The following is a 20,464-nucleotide window of genomic DNA, read 5'->3' as shown; positions in this document are numbered from 1 at the left end:
AAAGCTGTATAGCTTTCCTTTGTAGCCATATGGCTGCGCTCGGGTGGATGCAATGAGTAATTACTCCCTTATTACAAATCTACTCCACCTTGGGGGATTTCCCTAAATATTTGACCAACACCATTCCCACTTCGAGTTATAGATCAATTCGCTCTCGCCCTACCGTCTGCTTTGCTGACCGTCCTGGTTAGCTCAGTCGGTAGAGCGACTGCCCCGGAAAGGCGGTGGTGCCGGGTTCGATTCCCAGATCAGGACGAATTTTTCTTTAACTACGAAGTTTCTGAGAAAGCTGTATAGCTTTCCTTTGTAGCCATATGGCTGCGCTCGGGTAGATGCAATGAGTAATTACTCCCTTATTACAAATCTACTCCACCTTGGGGGATTTCCCTAAATATTTGACCAACACCATTCCCACTTCGAGTTACAGATCAATTCGCTCTCGCCCTACCGTCTGCTTTGCTGACCGTCCTGGTTAGCTCAGTCGGTAGAGCGACTGCCCCGGAAAGGCGGTGGTGCCGGGTTCGATTCCCGGATCAGGACGAATTTTTCTTTAACTACAAAGTTTCTGAGAAAGCTGTATAGCTTTCCTTTGTAGCCATATGGCTGCGCTCGGGTGGATGCAATGAGTAATTACTCCCTTACTAGTTCTTCCTTCTAAAATAATAAAATTCAGTTTTTCCTGAGAATTCTTTAGCATTTATTACAAAAGCTCCCTTTGTGCAGTGAAGCGTCGACGGGCACGACGGGCCGAGGGCTGCCAAAGCAATTTTGCTCGTCGCTGTTGCGCTAAGGTTCAGGGTTTTTAGAAAATTTCGCGTGTCACCCGGAAGCAGCTCGCGAGACAGCCAATTGCAGAAGGCTTTGGGCTGCTCAATTTGCGTCGTGGCTTTTTTTTTTTTGCGAGCGAAATTTGTTTTCCTAGTCTGGTTTGAGTGAAGAACCTGTAGAAGCTCACTTCGCCTGATCCGTGTATATATGAGCATATCGAAATAATTCAGTAAAAGCGTGTTAGGGTAGTGAAGGAAAATAAAAAGGCTAGTGTGGCTAGATATTGTTACTTTTCAAAAGGAGCAGGAGAAAGCCACTGCTGGCAATGCAAGTATGCATCACTGTGTAGCAGCACACTGCTGCGACCTTTTTTTTTAAACGCAATGCGTAAAAAATTTTATCAGTGTTATTGTATTTCAAGCTGTGTAATGTTAGAAACACGATATAGCGTAACCGTACTCCCCTTGACCGAACAACGACGGGGTGGTAACAAAGCAACGCTGAAAACGCGCCTGTGTCGCAGAGTCCCGTCGCTCCGTGCGGCGTGCACCAGTGACAACGACAGGCATTGGTGGCGGCATCGCGCGACGGATCGCCAGAGATTGTCACCAAAAATTTGACAATTTGCTTAACTCTAAACTCCGCTTATCTCGCAATTTTTCATGGATTTTACAACTTCTAGTTAACGAGGGTTTACTGTATATAGCCTTTCTCATAAAGAACAAAGCCTCACAACGATTTCATTTATATTGCCATAGCTCCAGTGTAGCAAAAGGCAAAGGTTCTCTCAAATTGAGAAATGGTTTTTCTCAGTGCTCTTTCAGGACACTGTACTCAGCCTTACTGGGCTTTTTCTCTACATTCTCAATGAGTGACAATGGCAAACTTAATATCACTGCAGTCATACTGAAAATATCAGTTAATGATCCATTATGTACATCACTCTGTCGAGACTTTCCAATTTGCCCTAACCCTTTGAGGGTTTTTGCCAGAAAAGTATGGCGATGGTTTTCCATCCCGCAAGGTTTTTGTCGAACCGGTCTAATGATGATGCATGCTCATTGGGAGGTGGTGCCACCTCCCAAGACTTACAAGAAGCGCTTAAAATTTATTTCGCTGCCTTCTTGCGAAGATAAACAGACGTGATTGCTAGCTGCAGCGTGTCGCCCAGTCTGCGGCAACGCCACCGCTCTATCGCGGTTCCGGTTTCGCCACGTGATGGCAATAGAGGCGCAAAACTTGATTTATATATTTATGGGCGCTTCCATAATAAACAGAACTGATTGCTAGCTGCAGCTTGTGGCCCGGTCTGCGGCGAGGCCCTTGCATGGTTTCGGTTGCCCCCCCCCACTCCTGTGATTGCAATGAAGGCGCGCAAAACTTGATTTTTATCCTTATGGCCACTCCTAGTGAAGTGGCCACAAAAACCGATTTCCATCTTTATTGGGGCTGCTGTTAGCTTGTCTATCATCGATGCACGCGAGGTATTTCTGCTCTCCTTGCAGTTTTCCGAGGTTCCTGAGATTGCAGTGTCGAGCAACGTTGACTCCAAAATACGATTCCTAATATTTTTCTACAACTGTTCCTTGACTTTACTCATATGGAACTTTCAAAATCCACAATAAAGTAATTTGACCCTGTGCGAAAGTTTTTTTTCTTTAAATTCGACCCTAAAAGGGTTAAAATATTGCATGTCCAAAATTTTGCTGATTTCCTAATGGCATACACTATCTGGGCCATGGATAATGGTGACTGCTTTAGTTTTAGTTTACATAGTCAAAATTCAAAGACAGTTTTGAAAATGGGAAGAGCATGTCATTTTTGCTCAGAAATATCACAGTGAGGCTACTGATCATTCGTTATATGTGGTCAAGCTTCAAATGCCGTTTTCTCAGTTTCATATTTTTGGTTGATCTCTACAGTCTTACACAGGGTTTTGATAGCGTCTTTTTAGTTCACACAAATAACTTTGGTACCATTTTTTTCAGGGAAAATGAGTTACCCGATGACATTTTTAACTTTTTAGTTTAGGCAATGGATAAATATCAATCTGGGATTAGCTTAATGAGTCCTAGTGTCAAATAATGAAGCCTTTTACTCTCGAGACATGTGAGGATGACGTGCCTTTAGAGGCAAATGAAGGATGTCATCGGGAATGGGAAGTCATTGGCTATCAATCCATGCAATTAAAAGCAACGAAATGCAATGACAAAGTTAAATCTATGTAATAGATTCCCTAATTATGCTCTGGACTTTGTTAGATGACTTTTGATCTAAGGTGCTTGAGCACGTGCTTGCCAACCGGTGGCAGGAGTACCTGGAAAAGGAAAACCTATATCCGGATCGGCTTCAGGCGCCGACTCAGCACACAAGACGCCATGCTACAACTCAAGAAATAATCGACAACAAGGCACAAGATAGCAAAGTAATTCTGGGACTTGATTTACAAAGTGCATTCGACAAAGTCAAACACTCAGCCATATTAGCACAAGTATCGAGACTCAACATGGGGGTAGCGAGCTACAATTACATCCAAGACTTCTTGACCAACCGCACGGTGGAACTGCACGCCGGAGACCTTAAGTTCCCCGAACACAAGCTCGGAAGCACGGGTACCCCGCAAGGTTCAGTCATCTCGCCGTTGCTCTTCAACCTTGTCATGATTGGGGTAGCGAGGGCAGTAGAGGGGACCGGCGTCCGGCATACGATTTACGCTGACATTACCCTGTGGGCGGCAGGCAGCACCGACGCCACCATTGAGCAGCAGCTCCAAGAGGCTGTTACTGCCATTGAGCAAAACCTTAACGACACAGGCCTAGTGTGCTCGCCCGCCAAATCCGAGCTGTTCGTCCTCACACCATTACAACGGGGACGAAAACGCGCTCCCCCTCGGGAGTGCAATCACATAAAGATCGTGGCTGCATCGGGGCAGCGCATCCCCGAAGTTCCCAAGATCAGGGTCCTGGGCCTGCTACTAAACAAGAACGGCCGCAACGAAGAGACCATCAACAAGATTACCACCAAGGCAATGGACGCTATCCGGCTCATACACCGAGTCTCGACACGATGGGCAGGCATGCGTGAAGACAGTCTTCTGCGCCTCGTCCAGTCGTTCGTGATCAGTCACATCGCCTACGTTGCGGCCTACCTCAACTGGCAGGCCACTGACCGGACAAAGATAAACACGCTGATCAGACGGGTTTACAAGATGGCGCTGGGATTAATGGGGACCACGAGTACGGCTCGGCTCCTGCAGCTCGGCGTCCATAACACCTTAGAAGAAATAGCCGAGGCGCAGCTCATGGCGCAAATGGAGCGCCTCTCTACCACCAAGACAGGCCGCAGTATACTGACGTCCCTGGGTTACAAGCTCCCAGTCGGCAATCGTGCGAGACCAGCGATGAGGCGTGAGCCCACATCCGCGTGGACCCCATCCCGAAAAACATGCACCCCGAGTACAACCAAGAAAGGCAGCAGGCGCGGGCCAAAGCCCTCGTCGAGCAACACGCCCAGGACCCACACGCCCGGTTCGTGGACGCTGCGGAATACAAGCGAGAAGGATTCGTGGCAGTAGCCGTTGCGGCGGCTACTGGCATCAAAACAACGGCAGCGAGCGTGCGGTGCACGGACGCCACAGACGCCGAGGAGGTTGCCATCACTGTGGCGCTCTCGGAGGCCGAGTGTCGCACCGTGCTCAGCGACTCGAGGAGTGCTGTGCATTGCCAAGGGGCGAGTGTGCGCGCCGGCGGCCGCCATCATCAGTAAGCTCCAGCTTCAAGACCGCGGCAACACTATCCGCATCAAGTGGTTCCCGGCGCACGCGGGAAATTGTGCATCCTCGCCGAATCACAACGAGACGGCCCATTCGGCGGCGCGAGCGCTTACCTTCCGCGCCCCCGAGAAGGACCGTTCCGAATGGTGGTTCGAAACAAAAGACCGAATGACCAGTTATGAGGAAGTGACAAAATTTTACCGCCTAGCTCGACGAACAAAGCCGCCGCCTCACCCGGCCCTTAGTCGGGAGGAGGCGGTCATCCTAAGGCAAATGCAAACCGGGTCACTCCTAGCCCCAGCAGTGCTACACGTCCTCCACCCAGACATCTACACGAGTGATATGTGCAGTGTATGTCAAGTGGGTCCGGCGGACCAATGGCACATCATGTGGGACTGTGCCAGGTTCCCGACCGAAGCTGCATCCAGGACATATCAGCCGGAACTTCAAAGTGCTGTGCAGAATACAGACAAGGACATGCAACTATGGGCCGTCCAGCAGGCCCGGGGTGCGCTCGAAAAGCACAAGCCTCACAACCCACCACAAACGGGCTAAATGACGTAGTGCAGAGTAGGGCTTAACCCCGGGTAGGCGCTTGGCCAGCGTCACGACGCTTTAACCCGTCGTTTGCCGGCTCCCTAATAAAGTTATACATACATACATAAGACCACCAGCTCAATTATGATTACATTTTGAAATCAGGAGAGAAAACCACATCTGCGTGCAAAGTTTCGTGAGATTCTAGCCATAACTAAAAACTTCAGTTTTAAGACCCTCGTCCCCCCTTACACCCAAAGATATGTGGGTCTTCGATACTGAGCACGTTCACTAACAGAAGGTTCAAGAGGCGGAACTAGAAATAACACAGCAATAACAACCTTTCAGAAGCACAAGCAAACAATGCGTGCTGTACCCCGATATATGTGCAGTAAATTGCCAGCAAATAAATCGATTAGAAAAGGCAAAGTTATGGCCCCGCATGCTGTGAAAGAGTTGATGTCAAGGTATACGCATGTTATGGCACGCCAAGAAGGTGAAAAGTACAGAGAAGCACATATAGTTCAACTAAATATTGACGCCAGCATCAAGCTTCCCTCCGGCGAACGCCCACCTGCTGCACCACGGGCTGCGACGCAGCACAATACAGAGAAAGAATCCCGTAGGCAGGTGTCGCACTATTTTTCCACTGCTTAGTCATCAAAGAGAGTGAGAATGAAGGGTACGGGTATTCTCTCAGCGCATACCCTCGGCACCAGCACGCAACGGAGTGCACATCTGATAGCTGCGCCGTGATAGCGAAAAGCAGCCGCTCCCTGGCTATCCAGAGTGGCCTAGGAAAGTTTGATTAACCCTGTATATTACCATGAACACAGACAAGGGGAAGAATGCCTTTTTAGATGAAGCATCAAAATCGTAAACTACCTGTCAGCATACACTGAAACTTTGGAGAAAATTCACGATGTGATGAAATAGTCGAACCAAGATATATTGAACTCAAAGGGGATCACAAAATAGTTCGATAAGTCAATAATTCAACATACAGAAGTCAACTTGAGACGCCACTTGTGATCGTGAAAGATGATACCGTATTTGTCGCGTAATCAAGCCACTTGCATAATGAACCCACCCCCACTTTTGCCCACAAGAACTTTAAAAAAAAAATCCTTCGGTGCCACATCCCTCCATTACGGCCATCGCATCCACAGCTCATTTACTGGCAGTAGAGTCCCTAGAAGTATTTGCTAGTCTGCCGTCCGAGCAGGGTTCCCTATGGAACCGGTTGGCCGCTTCCCGGATGAAAGCGCAGGGGGCGCTGCACGCATTTGGAGCGTGGTCGCATTGTGTACGTGGTGCTGTGGCGGTTGTGCCGTACTGGCCGTACTGCGAGTCTGCGCCGCGCTGATCCGTTGGTGCCGTGGCAAGGCTCGTGCACCACGTGCACTTCTTTTCGCTCGCGAGCCGGAATGCGCGCAAATTAGCTAGCATGTGTGCAAGTGTGCCTTTTTTATGGATGTGTGATCGCGTCATGTCCAGAAAACGGGGTAAGCGTGATGGCACGTGTTTCTTGCCCGGGTGCAAGAGCGGGTAGCGCTCGTGCAAGATGAAATGCTCTCTCTTCAGGACACCGAAAGACGCAGGGAAGAGGCAAGAGTGGGAGCGCAACATCGAGCGCGACAGCAAAGCCAATAACATTGTTTATTGCCTCAGCTAGGGCATAAAGGAATATGTAAAACGAAAATTAAAAGGCGTAATAAATGGAAGAAAATAGGTTGGCTGTGCTCTAATAAAGTTCAAGAGAGAACGATGATAAGGCCCTGCCGATATTGTCGGCTCCAGTGGCGGGCAAACCCACAAGGGGTGAATATCTTCCTCATTATTTGTGTTGCAGACAGGAAATCCTGGACGTTGATATAAATATCGGTATATATAAATATCGGAGGATCCGGATCGGGGTTGCCCTCACATTACTGTAACACGAACAACCTATAGTGTCGGCGTTTGTGAGCGACACCTCAAACCCTGCTTTATTGAGCGAAGTTTTAAGACAGGTAAAGGTAATTGAGATCCCCCGGGATGTTACGCAACTCACGAAGGATACCATCTCAATGCTGTTTCCTGACACTCCAAAATACTTGTTGAAACCCCTGCCTCTCAAGAGAAAGGATCACTTGTACGAGCAAAAACAGTCAGCAGGGAGACTTGCAGAGAAAGAAAAAAAGCGCACTGATCCTGAAGCATCAGTGGAGCCAGTTGAAGAATACAGCGGTGGTGGATCGTGTGACGCGAGCCTGCCCCAGGAATGCAGAAAGCTGCATGCCACCGCCACTGGGGACAAATGTCAATATTTCTGATGTTGAGCAATTAACATTCGCATAGTGCCACTCAAGCGAGGACGAATCTCCGGAGGCAATCTACGCAAATCGGCGAGTTCTGTTCCATCGCAGTGATACAGGTGAAGCTGCCATGAATGCTGTTGTGTGCATTCGAGGAAACAAAGTCAAGTATATAGCTGTAAAGTCGACAGAAGAGGTAATTAATTTTCTGCAGGACATTGCGAAACTCAGCTTGTGTCCTGGCAGCGGATTGAAGCCTATTACCAAGACCTTTCCCCCCTACAATGGGCGTTACTTAATTTGCGACGAACTGTACCAATATTTTTGATGCAGCTTGCATATAGCCTGCAAATACTTGCGAAAGTTAACTCAGAACGCCCTGTCAAGAAGAAGAAAAAAATTAACAGACTTCTAAGTCTCGAGCAGTTTGTCGTACGAAGGACAAGGTGGCAAAGCTGGTAAAAGCTCCAGTAAAATGAAAAATGAAAAGGAACACCTTTCAAGGACAGAGTTTGAAAGAAATGTTAGTGCCCTTCCTCTCAACTAACAACTGACTGTTAAAATATGTTTCAGAGGTTGCAAAACACAAGTCAACAAAAGTGATGGCATACTCTGATGAGTGGCTACTAGGCTTCCTAAGCACCAAAGAATGCCTATCAGCAGTTTGCCTGAAGCGCGGTGCGAGTTGAAGGGCTCGGGTTCCCATCTTGCGTGCTTTAATTGTGCATGCATCTGAAAGTTTCTAGTTCTACATACGTGTTATAACTTAGCTAAACGTCCGAAGAAGTTAAGATGAAACTACAGCGTGAATGAAAACGCCGGCGACAGCGCTCTATTGCTTGCACACATGGTCCTTGGAGCCTAGAATGTGCGTCTAGTACAGTCCTCCATGCAAGCGCAAACGTTTGCACAAAATCCTCAGAAGTCTTCATTACAATACAGCACGGCGGTAGCTTCAGCAGGCTAATAGGGTATAAAAAGCAGCTTCGTTTCTACATCGGCTCAAAGGCATGCGCGCAAAACTTCGCTCACGAAAAAAAAAAATCGTATCCTTGGTTATGCCAACAACTCGGCTGCGAATTCAATATTACGACTAAACTGAAATCAAAGACTAAAGAGCGGCATCGCATGTACAAGGCACCTGACAATGAGCATATGCAGCGAATGCATTTCGAAGCGCACGGGCGCGCGCGTCGTCTGCTCCGCCGGCAGTGGCACTCCGCTTCACCGCAGCGCCACCGCAGCGATCATTCAGCGGCAGCCCCCGCCGCGGCCGGCGGACGACAGACTAGCAATATTTCTAGGGACCCTACTGGCAGTGCGCTAAGATGCTGTACAGCAATAGCATTAGGGCGTGTTTATCTTTTGACTATACTTTTGATAGATTGTGCGGTGACGGGGAGTGAACTTGGCAGAGTGCCCATGATGACTTGATTGCACAAGCCTGGTTAGATTTATCACGCCACGCTTGGAGCGGGCGTAGTCCACTGCCACAAAATCACTGGACAGCGTGATAGCTGCAAATGCCATTTGAAGCGAACAATGCTAAAAGCCGGTGTTAGCTGACCTGGTGCTTTTGTTGATTCATAGATGCAAGAGTGAATGACTCGTAAAGAAACAAATCTGGCGCTTCTTAACGTCCGCAGCTGCCATAGCTTACGTTGTGCCGGACGTTCAGCCCGACAACAAGGACGAATCTTGCAAAAGGAAAAAAACATTTTGCTGCTTCTTAATATCCGCAGCCGCCATAGCATATGCTAAAGGACACGTTCAGCATGACAAGGATGGTCAACTCTTGGAAAAAAAATGCTGCTTCTTAATGTCCGCAGCCACCATAGCACAAGCTACGCCGGACTCACAAAAAAAAAAAATCTGCCGCTTCTTAGCGTCTGCAGCCGCCACAGTTTATGCACGTTCAGCATGACGACACAAGACGTGCATCACACGCCACTGCCGCGCGCAGAGCGTTCACAACATACACTGGAGAAAGCGTCTGCCACGGGCCGAGCTGGCTTGTCCACGCATATGTAGTGCGTGCTGCTGCGAACGAAGACCGGGAAAGAAAGAGGAAGGGGAGAGATAAAGCTTGGCAGAAGAGTAGGCATACCCTTGCACTTTGCTCTATGATGTTTTTCCCCTCTCTTGAACACTACAGCTGCATTGGTTCCCTCTCAATCCTTCACCCACATGCCTTGCAAACGTCACGTGCTGGCAAGCAGCAAACTATCACCGCAGATGCGAGCACCTGTGGGGAAAGGGTGCGGCACTGCCCTAGACCAGCCGTTGCCGAACTGTACCCTCTCATTCCTTCCTCCCGTGGCTTGAAAATGTCATGCGGCAAACGGCCCAGGGTGATGCAATCGTCTTTGGGGAAGGCACACCGTCCAGTATGTGGTATGGAGTTTGATATATCGAACGACCGGTGAAATTGAGTTCTATATACGACGCAGCTTTCCTATACTTTTACATGGGATTTTCAAGGGGATATTCCGTGAGTTCGATACAACCAAAATTAAATTATCTGGGTTCGACTGCATTACTCCCTGCAAAAACTTCATGCAGTCATCCTGAAAGAATGCTACAAGAAATAAGTGCATCGAGAGTAGACTTCTACCTCCCATTCAGCTAGAGGACCTACAAGGCACTATGACTGCCCATCCAAATGTATCTGTGTCGTGAAATTAATGAGAAGCTTTACTCATCGTACATGGGAATCAATAGCTGTCTCTGACTCTACTGCAAATGTGTTTCCTGGTCGGGCACGAATGCAGAACTGAAAGCCTATGTTGCAAAGTATGATTCATGCCTAAAGCATGAGAATTCCCAGAGCAGCAAGAAGCTATCATCCACACCTGGAATTGAGTTACTCGAGGAAACGAGTTAGATGTGACAACTTCAAATAAAGGAAAATATACCTTCAAACCAAGGTAGAAAAAGCTTACGTTGCCAGATATGGTGTCCCAAGAGTGCTAGCAAAGTTACAATGAACTGCAACTGCAAAAATGTGAAAAACAAAAAAACAGAAGAAAACAGGTTAAGGGGAAATGCAGGCTGAAAAATGCGGGTTTTTTCGAAAATGACTGATTTTTTGTTTTTACTTGTTTTGTCAAGTTTAGTGTCTACTTTTAAGAAAATACAAATCAAAGCTGAATTTAATCCGGAAATAGGCTGAAATTGTGTTTAAAGAGCACACAGTGGTTGTTGAATAACCGAAACTACGCTATTTTCAAGCGTCCCACGACCGGTATGGCGCGGTTCCTCGCCGCTGCGGATCGCGTGAGATTAGCCAAGCCACATTCTCCCAATCACCAGTTGCCCGGCATCTACAGTGCAAGAAATAAAAAAAAGAGCATGCTTTCGATCGCGTTTTTCGAGCGCTGAGACTGGTTTTTTAAATCACGGGGTATGAAATGGGCATCGCCATTAGCGGCCGTGCGCGCGCATGTGGCGAAGCCCACTTGCTGGCTCCATGCTACGTCGAGGTGCGTTTTAGAGTGACGATCGTTCGACAACATTATCTTCGTCATGGATGAAGCACAATCGAACCAGTGCAGTTATCGAGGAGTGAAATACCGTTCTGTTCACAAATATAGAGAATGTTGGCAAAAATCGAAAGCGAAGGCTTGTCCAGTGACAACTCGGCCCGTGGCAGTTAGGCCTAGTGAAACTAACGCCGATCACTCCAGCATTTCAGATGCCTCCGGGGAACTTGAAGTGGCGTTAGATTGTGTGAGTGCCTCGGAAAAAAAAAGTTGGGCATTTCTAAAGTGAGAAAATAGCCTGCGATGAGGCGTCATCTGTCATTACTGACTTGACAGCGCTGAACGTTCTTGTGGGCGGCGCGATTTGCTTGCGTTCAGGACTTCCCGTGTCCGGGAAACGGCCTCAAAACGTAGACTCGCTTCGTTCCTTGAACTACTCTGTGAGAACTCTGCCTGCCCGCAAAGTGTCCTTTCCACAACATACTGATCACGGCGAGTTGCGCCGCGCACGGACGCGAGCAAGGATGCGAGCCGAGATTGACAGCGGGAGCTCGGATTAAACCTTCGCGGTCAACGTCAAAGCTGCTGTGGCGGCCTGTTTTATAGGAATTGCATACGAGCAGCTAGTGCGATTTCCCTCAATTATTGAACTCCACAAGCCGATGCATCAAAGCTTGGCACATACAGAGAAATAACAATGCAGAAACAAATGTCCTTGAAGCTGACTGCGGAAGTGAATGCAAATCGCCGCACACTGAATAAAAAAAGCACAGGGGGGGCGAGGACCAGTCAAGCTGCGGCCGCAGCTTTTAGCCTCGTCTCCCTCCACCTTTGATGGAAAATAAAGCTTATCGTAGCTTATTGTACATGTCGGAGTCCACTCGCAGGGGTCGTGAAGGAGCAACATATGCTGCAGAAAGTTTCTAGTGCCAGTGGCTGCTTTATGGACAATTTTCTTCTTTTTTGCCAAAGTTTTATAAGAATTGAAGCCCTCTTTTTTAAATAAACATGAAAATTTAACTTCAAGCGCGTTTTTCTCAAAATGCAATTTTGAACAATTTTCTGAGTTTGCCCTTCTTGTTTTTGGTACTTCTGATGCTTATATCTGAATGAAATTTTGCACACATTTTCTCTGAGGTATGAGGAGTGCAGTTATCTCTTTAGGAATAAATACTGTTTCGATATTTAGAAAAAAAAACTTAAACACCACATGGTGGTGTCTTGAAAATGTAGACTTGCCAGGTTCAAATTTTTCACATCATTAGCATACTTTATATGTACTTTATTATTAGTTTTTGGCACTCTACAGTTTATATGAATCAAAATGAGCCATCAATGATGTCTGTTTATGGAAGTTTAGTATGACAAAGAGGGGGGGCAAAAGAGTATATTTTACACACTGTCACTGAACAGAACAAAAACTATGCAACTTACAATAAAACTAATTACAGATTTGAAATCAGCATAATAAACCGAATTATTAACCAGAGTTTCATAGCTCTAAGTCAAATATTAAAGAAGAGTCTTCGAGTAGCATCTCCCCTTAAAACCAAGGTTGGTTGGTTGGTTCATAGGAAGGGAAAGCCGCAGTATCTGTCACACTTGCTCTGTGGACACCTGAACCGCGCCGTAAGGGAAGGGATGAAGGTGGGAGTGAAAGTGGATAGAGAGAAAGGGGGGCCGTAGTGGAGGGCTACGGAGTAATTTCGACCACCTGGGGATCTTTGACGTGCGCTGACATCGCACAGCACACGGACGCCACTTCGTTTCGCGTCCGTGTGCTGTGCGATGTCAGCGCACGTCAAAGATCCCCAGGTGGTCGAAAATTTAGCATTTTTTAGATTGTTAGGTTTGGTTTATAAGGTTTAACATCCTAAAGCAACTTAGGCCATGAGAGACACCGTAGCAGAGGGCTCTGGAAATTTCAATCCCCCAGGGTTCTTTAACAGGCACTGACATCACACAGAACATGAACATTTTTAGAGTTCCAAGACACAGCACTACAAAAGCTAAATACCAGCCCGGTATAACTGCTTGTGGCGATGCATGTACCCGCACCAGCCGCATGCTGAAAAGAAGGACGCAGCGCTGGTACGAGTGCTTCAGAACACTCTTGGACTTGCGTCTCAGCCAGACACTGCCACTCCTCCAGCTTTGATTTAATGAACTCTTGTATCCAGACGCCAAGCCAACAGGAATAGGAGGCTTTATTCCGAGGTATAAGCTCGCAGCCTCAAACCAACAACTACTGTACATGGAGAGCGCGTGCAGTCTTATACATGCGTGAGCTGCCGGCGCATGCCCAGACATGACGAACGCGATCAGCCACAACAATACATAGCGAGCGTCCTACTTGCGATATGACACCACGCTATAACACTCCCTTCTTTTCACAATTCTAAACGATTCGGCGGCCATCGCTGTCTGGTGCTCTTTCGCAGTGGCACCGGTTGGCCGCCGCTTGTTTACTGTGCTGGCAACGGTGACGGGGTTGATTGAGCAGATGCATGTGGCAGTTCCACCTCAGGAACTCATCTTGCACTCGACGTAATGCAGGATCGTCGCAATTGGCCAGAGTGCACAAACCGCACTTTGTTTCTCACACACACTAAATATCTTGTCGGCGATTTCACTTGCGTAATTCGTCTCGGCCACCATTTCCCCCCGTCATCACGCACTGATCGAACCCACACACGATCACCAACAGCACACAACCTCTGCGTTTATCAGTAGACGTTTTTACTTTGTCAGCCTATGTACTCATTGCATCTATAGTGCTCGGTTTTAGTAACAACAAGCGAGTCCACACTTTCCTTCGTAGAAATAATTCGGCGGGTGTTCTTCCCGTGAAAGTATGCGGTGTAGTTCTACAAGAGAAAACAAAGTTATCAATTCTGTGCTGCAGTGACCTAGAAGTGCCTCTTCATCTTCCAGCAGCTACTTAAGCAATGCCTTCTTGACTATTTGTACTGCATGCTCTGCCGCTCCATTAGATTGTGGGTGTTAGGGTGGCCTGAGTGTATGCTTAACTCCGTTTGCTTTAAGAAATTCTTGGAATTCAGCAGTTCCAAACTGCGGGCCGCTATCGGTTACTACTTCTACCAACCCATGTGAAGCAAACCAGGAACGAACACATTCCACCATTTTGGCAGCGGTTGTCACTGTCATAGCTTTGATTTCTCACCATTTGGAGATGCATCAATTGCAACAAGGAACAATTTCCCTTCTTCTTCCGCAAAATTCAAATGTACATGCTGCCATGGGTTTTGGCACAGTTACCAGGGGGCCAAAGGTATGGGCTGTGTGGAGGGGAGAACAGACTGGCATATCTGACAATTCCGCACACTATGCTCAAGCGCATGATCAATGCCAGGCCACCACACTATGGATCTTGCTACAGCTTTCATTCTGGTTATGCCCAGATGTTGTTCATGCAATACATCCCAGCACCTGATTCCGAAGCGATCTGGGATGACTACTCTTTGTTTAGACCAGGCATCCATTGTCTATATTGAGCTCAAATCTGCGAAAGAAAACTGATCGGACACAGTTCTAGGCCAGCCATGCCATATCATGTCCCGAACCGCACTCAGCAGTTTACCTCACCCAGTTTCGCAATCCACATCCTCTGCCGTCACAGGCAACTCATTCAGAGATGAAAAATCAACGATTTCCTCACACTGGTCCCCTGAATCGGGTAGTGGCAAGCGAGACAATGCATCCGCATGACTGATAGCAGATCCCGGCTTATGCTTAATCTGGTAGCGATAGCTTGCCAAGAATGCGAGCCACCGATGCACTCTTGCAGTGGCTACCGTGCTGCCCTGCCTTTTCAGATAACAGAATATTGAGTGGCTGATGGTCAGTCAAAATGTCAAACACCCGTCCGTACAAGTACTTGTGAAATTTTTTCACAGCAAACACAATGCTTAGGGCTTCTTTTTCTATTTGCCCATACTTGCTTTCGGATAATGCCAATGATCGAGACACAAATGCTATGGGTTTTTCATTGCCGTTTTCAATGTGCGACAATACTGCGCTGAGTCCCTACTCGGAGGCATCACATGTGATCTGAATTTCTTTTTTGGCATTATAAAGCATCAAGACACTTTTATCAGACATGCTTTTGGCTAATTTGAAAGCCTTGTCACACTGATGTGACCAGTGCCATTTGCTCTCTTTGTGGAGCAAGTCGTGAAGTGGTTCAAGAACCGTTGCCAAATTTGGCAAAACTTTGGCATAAAAGTTTATCATGCCCAAAAAAAGCCTTCAAATGGGTCACATTTGTTGGCAGGAGTGCTTTTTTTATGGCCACCACCTTTTCCAGTGTTGGATGCAGGCCATCCTTACCAATTTCATGTCCCAAGTATGTTATGCGTTGCTGAAACAAAGCACCTTTTTCTCATTCACACGAAAGCATTCACTGAAAGCCTGTAGGACCTGTTCCACTCTTTCGTAAGCCTGCCTATAGTTCTCGCCTGTGATGATTGTCATCCAAGTATTAGGCCGTCCTCGGCATACCATGAAGTTTTTGGTCTACAACAGCTTGGAACGCTGCCGGTGCACAAGATATGCCATACGGCAAGCGACAAAACCTAAACCCACGTGCGTGTTAATAGTCAGCAGTTCTTGAGCTTGCTCATTTAGCTTGAGTTGCAGGTATGCCTTCGATAGGTCAAAAATGGAAAACACTGTTCCCCCTTGCAAGGCTGCAAAAATGTCTTCACACAGCGGCAAGGAATAATGCTCAGCCTCAATTATTGGATTTATGGTGACCTAGTAATCACCACAAAGATGCAGCTCTTTGCTGTTCTTTTTAGGAACTATGGCCAGGGGTGTTGCCAAACTAATATGCCTGACCCAATAGATGACACTAGTTTTCTCTAAATTCGCCAATTCATGCTCAACTTGCTCACGTAAAGCGTACAGAAGTGGGCTTGCTTTAGCAAACACAGGGCATGCATTTTTTTTTCAAGACAATGCTAGCTTTGAAACCTTTGATAACACCAAAACCAGTCACACACATGGCGACATTTTTTTATGAGGGACGTCTCCCTTTCCACTGCCTGCACAGTCATTATTTCGTGCCAGTTCAGCTTAAAGGGACACTAAAGACAGCCAAAGATGGTATGAAAATCTAATAAACTACATTTGGTGACACTGTCGCCGCATATCCGGCAGCAAAAAATCGAATAATTGCTGAGATATTGCGATAAGAAGTTGAGGTTTTTTCTTGTTCCCGCCGGTCGAATTCAAACTGTGGCCTCCAACTACGTAGTTGGAGTTGAGTGACGCACACTATGACGTAAGAGGAGACTCCGTGATAGCTAGCGAGCCGGCGCGGCCCGCGGCGTCGCATCTCTCAAGGGCCAACTTGGCAACAGCGTACTCGCAATGACGGCCTCAGCCGAAATAAAACGATGAAGAGAGTAATTTACCGAGCGATGGGCCCATAAAGGAAGAAAAAAAAACATAGAGCGCTTGTAATGCACAATACTTTACATGTTTCTCAAGCTTTTGCGCTCCTTCTTGCACTGTGTATAAACAAACCGAGCCCTCGGTCATCGCAACGCTTCCTGACATGTTTACATACAAATAAAATTTAGTTACCAGCAAAATAGTGTCCTCGCTGCTGCGCTTGTCAGTTTTGAAGCTTCGGCGCACTTTTTTCCTTCAAGGTTTGTGCTACAGCTCCGTGTTCAGCGAAAATTACGTCCACGGTAGTAGAACATGACCGAAGTACCGGCGCCACTACATTTGCCAGCGCTGTGAAATTCCACATGTTAAAATGGATCCAATGCACAATATAGTGCGCATAGGCATCCAGAACATTAGTTGCAAGACGTGAGAGCAGGCAGCATGCGCCGATGATCAAGAAGTTGTAATGTTTTAGACCGGCAGCAGAAACACTTTATTGTAAATGTGGCCATGACATAAAAACAAGAAATATTCCCAAGGTTCTTGTGACGCGGCGTAGCCGAGCGGTTCGCGCTGGACGTTACGGAGCAAGCAGTAGCGAGTTCGAGTCTCACCGCTTCTGGCGGTTTTTTTTTTGTTTTTTTAACAAATCGTTTTTTTTTTAACCTTTTGTAATGTATTTCTGGTGCTTCGTTATTTTTAGTTTTTACTTTTTACCCGAGGCCCTTTTTTTTCGCCGGGCGACGAGCGCAATATATCGACGCTCTCCTTGGAGCGGCAAGTATGCCCCTTTTGTTTACGACGCCTGCAAATAGCACGTTGAAGGTCTTGTTGACGCAGTATATGTTGGTCAGATGAGCCATGATTTAGTGAACAATTGAATGATAATGCGTTTTTCCTTCGGTACTTAGCATATGTATGCTTTTCGTGGCGTACGTAGCTGCAGTCAAGCGGTCAGGTCGCAGTCGAAGCGGCAACGGCGGCGATATGTTGGCGCAGAAGTGTGAACGAAGGAGAGTGTCGGCGGTAGCGGATTTCGCTCGCTCGTGCCTCCGAATGCTCAAATGGGAACCATCAAGGCGCATCTGCTGCTCCAAGCTCGTAATCCAGGCGCTGCAGGTTCAAGCAAACTATCCTAGTGCGCACGAAATGCCTGAGCCGAAACATAACCAAAACTGAAGTGGGCGCCTGTGGCGCCTCCAAGTATATTTTTGTATTTGCCTTGCAACGTTTACGTTGTCTTTTCGCCGTCGTTTACGTATGATAAAAGCATGTTATCATGTTTGAGAAAAAACGTACTACCGCATTCAAGCATGCAACGTAATTCGCATTTGTCAGCCTCCGGGATCCCTAGCGCGTCACGTGATTTGTAGTTGCGAGCCTCGGCCGTTTGGCTGTGGTGGCGATATCTGTATTTCTGTTATTCTTCTTTACTACCTTATAACAGCTCTGTTTTCAGTAAGAGTGGTCTTTTTGTAATCAGGAACTGGCATTCTATCGATGCAAACCCACTTCCTTTCTCTCTTTAGTGTCCCTTTAAGTTTTGAAAGCCATTCTTGACCTAACAACGTGGGCATTCTTGCACCCTCCATTTCTCTTGCAATAACTAGCGGCAGATCAAAACACTGATCTTGATACTTTGGCGTCCATGACTCCAGCAATAGGCACAGGCGTTCCGTTCTAAGTGACCAATTTCACATTAGCTTGTAGGCATGAGGGAAGTGTTTTGCCCACACCTTTTCAGACATAATTGATACAGCTGCATCTGTATCTATTTCCATTTGAATCGCTCTGCCATTTATCGTAACAATAACAATGGCAGATGCGCCAGCCTTAAGCCCGTTTCACATGGTGACGCGCACGGCAAAATTCGGCCCAGTCACACTGTAGTTGCGAAGGCAATCGCAGCAGCCCGTTTCACATGCTTGACAGCGCCCTGCGATTTATGTCGGTGTGGCGTGAGCAGCCGATGATTCCGAAGAAATTATTTTCAGGAAATCAATGTCAAACAATGTATTGTCTTTATTTTATTGTACGATATCTTTTAATTCATATGCAACCTACATTTGCGCAAAAAACTATTTTTGAAACTTTCGTCAGCTTCGATGGCTTCCGCTCCGTCGTTTCCTGTGATGTATACGTCGAAATCCTATTGGCTGACGGAACTCGTTGGAAGCCCGCCACAGTGGCTCTGCAACCAGAGCAGCGAGCATTTCTGTCGCATTGCGGCTAAAATCACACTCTGCTGCGGCAAGAATCGCATCATGTGAAACGGGCTTTAGTGTGACACAGAGCCCCTCTACAGAGTGCACTACTTTAAATCTGTACACTTTTGCAACATGACCTCTTGTTTAACATTGGAAGCAGCGTCTATTTACAAAAGGGCAACTCACAGGTGAGTGTTCGTCTCCGCATCGGCAACAGGTTGCGTTGATCCCTTGCGACGCACGCATTCCTACGAACACTTGCTGTGGCTCCTTGCTTGACAGCCATTTTTCCGGTATGCAAGTTCTCTTGTTTCACTGTTTCCTGCTTCCAGTAGAATTCGGTGTTGTCCGACGCTGCTGCTTGGTTGCTCGACGATTTCAGCATGTCCTTAGTGTCCTGGCTCACGGCTTCCATGGCTATGGCCACATTACACGCTCGGTCCCGTGTTATTTCATTGTCAGGAAGGGCCAGCAGTCGGCACCGTATAGCTTCGGAACGCAATCCTGCAACGAGCCTGTCCCGCAGAGCCTCGCTCAAAAATGTGCCGAATTCGCAGGCTGCCGCTAGCCTCCTCAACTTGACTATAAAGTCCGCGATGTTCTCATGGGTTTCCTGCCTGCGCTGGTTGAACTGAAAGCGTTCGGGAGCGTAGTGCTTATTAAGCGCACTTACTACTTCCTTAAATAAAGAATTCGCTGGCATCTGTGGCAGCAGTAAGCTCCAGAGCGTGACATAGGCCTTCTCGCATATAGCGGTTAAGAAAACTTGCAGTTTCTTGTCATCTGTGACGTCGTTGGCAGCAGCGAATAACTTTGAAGTCGCCGCTGTCCTGCTGAAACTCCGGTAGATTTCCGATGGTGTTGGTCATCTAGCAGCCTGGCCAATCATCCCATCCTTGTCGCCAATTGTTGTATCCAGACGCCAAGCCAACAGGAACAGGAGGCTTTATTCCAAGATGTAAGCTCGCAGCTTCAAACCAAAAACTACTGTAAATGGAAAATGCGCGCCGTCTTATAATACGTGAGCTGCCGGCGCATGCGCAGACATGACGAATGCAATCAGCCAAAATACAGTAGACTCCCTTTAAGACGAACTCCAAGGGACCATGAAAATTGTTCGTCTTATAAGAAGTTCGTCTAATCAGGAGTGCTTCCAAAAATGATGTTTGAGCATGCAGAGTGTGTCCAAATACCTCGTATATGAGAACAAATGAATAAAATGGCTTTTCAGGAAAATAAACTGCAATACAATATTTATTGGACTAATGATTGTCTACTACACTTTGCAGTAGTAAGGCATCAGGCATTGTTGACTGTTACCCAGTGTGTTATTTTTTTTGTGTGTCATAAAAATCGACGGCCTGCTATAAAAGCAGACATCTCGCTTAGCTTTAGAAGATACCTTTCAGTGCCCTCACACTGTTAAAAAAACTGCACTAAAGTGTCTAGGCAGGCATCAGCTGCATCACAGGTAACTAGTGCAGATACAGGCATAACATTCAAGCTGTCATCTTCAGCAGCAGTTTCCGATGGTAGGTCAAGCACTTCTTCAATCAGAGTGTCCAGTGTGTCAGCCCTACACGTTTCCATACTTTCGTCAATGCTGACATACGCACTGATGTCAATGAACACACCCTTACTGCTCAACGCAGAAACAATGCATCTATCCTCCAAGTTCACAGTGTGGTCCTCATTCATAGTATCCCTGTCATTCTGCACTGAGTAATCACTAAGCGCCACAAATCCTGCATGGCGGAAGGCGTTGGCAATAGCGGCTCGAGTAACCTGCTCCCAGGTGCTCGTCAGTAAGTGGACAGCACTTAACAGGTTAACTGTGTACTCCTTACTGCTCTCCATGCAAATCAGCATCTTTTGCAGCAGAGAGCGACGATAGTGCTTCTTCAAGCTACTTATTACTCCCTGGTCCATAGGCTGCAGCTTCGCCGTTGTATTCGCTGGTAGAAACTCCAGTCGGATGGCATG

General features: G+C 47.2%; 1 long non-coding RNA gene across 1 annotated transcript in view; it reads right to left on the bottom strand.

Moving 5' to 3' along the window:
* Window positions 1-20,464, bottom strand: part of LOC146172480 (uncharacterized) — an 88,741-nt gene that overhangs the window by 43,877 nt on the left and 24,400 nt on the right. The gene's annotated exons all lie outside the window — the stretch shown is intronic.

Source organism: Amblyomma maculatum, unplaced genomic scaffold, assembly GCF_055883805.1.
Source record: "Amblyomma maculatum isolate TAMU_Amacu unplaced genomic scaffold, ASM5588380v1 scaffold_13, whole genome shotgun sequence".
Lineage (NCBI taxonomy): Eukaryota > Metazoa > Arthropoda > Arachnida > Ixodida > Ixodidae > Amblyomma > Amblyomma maculatum.
The sequence above is the reverse complement of the archived record's forward strand: the minus strand, read 5'-3'. Positions and strand labels throughout refer to the sequence as shown.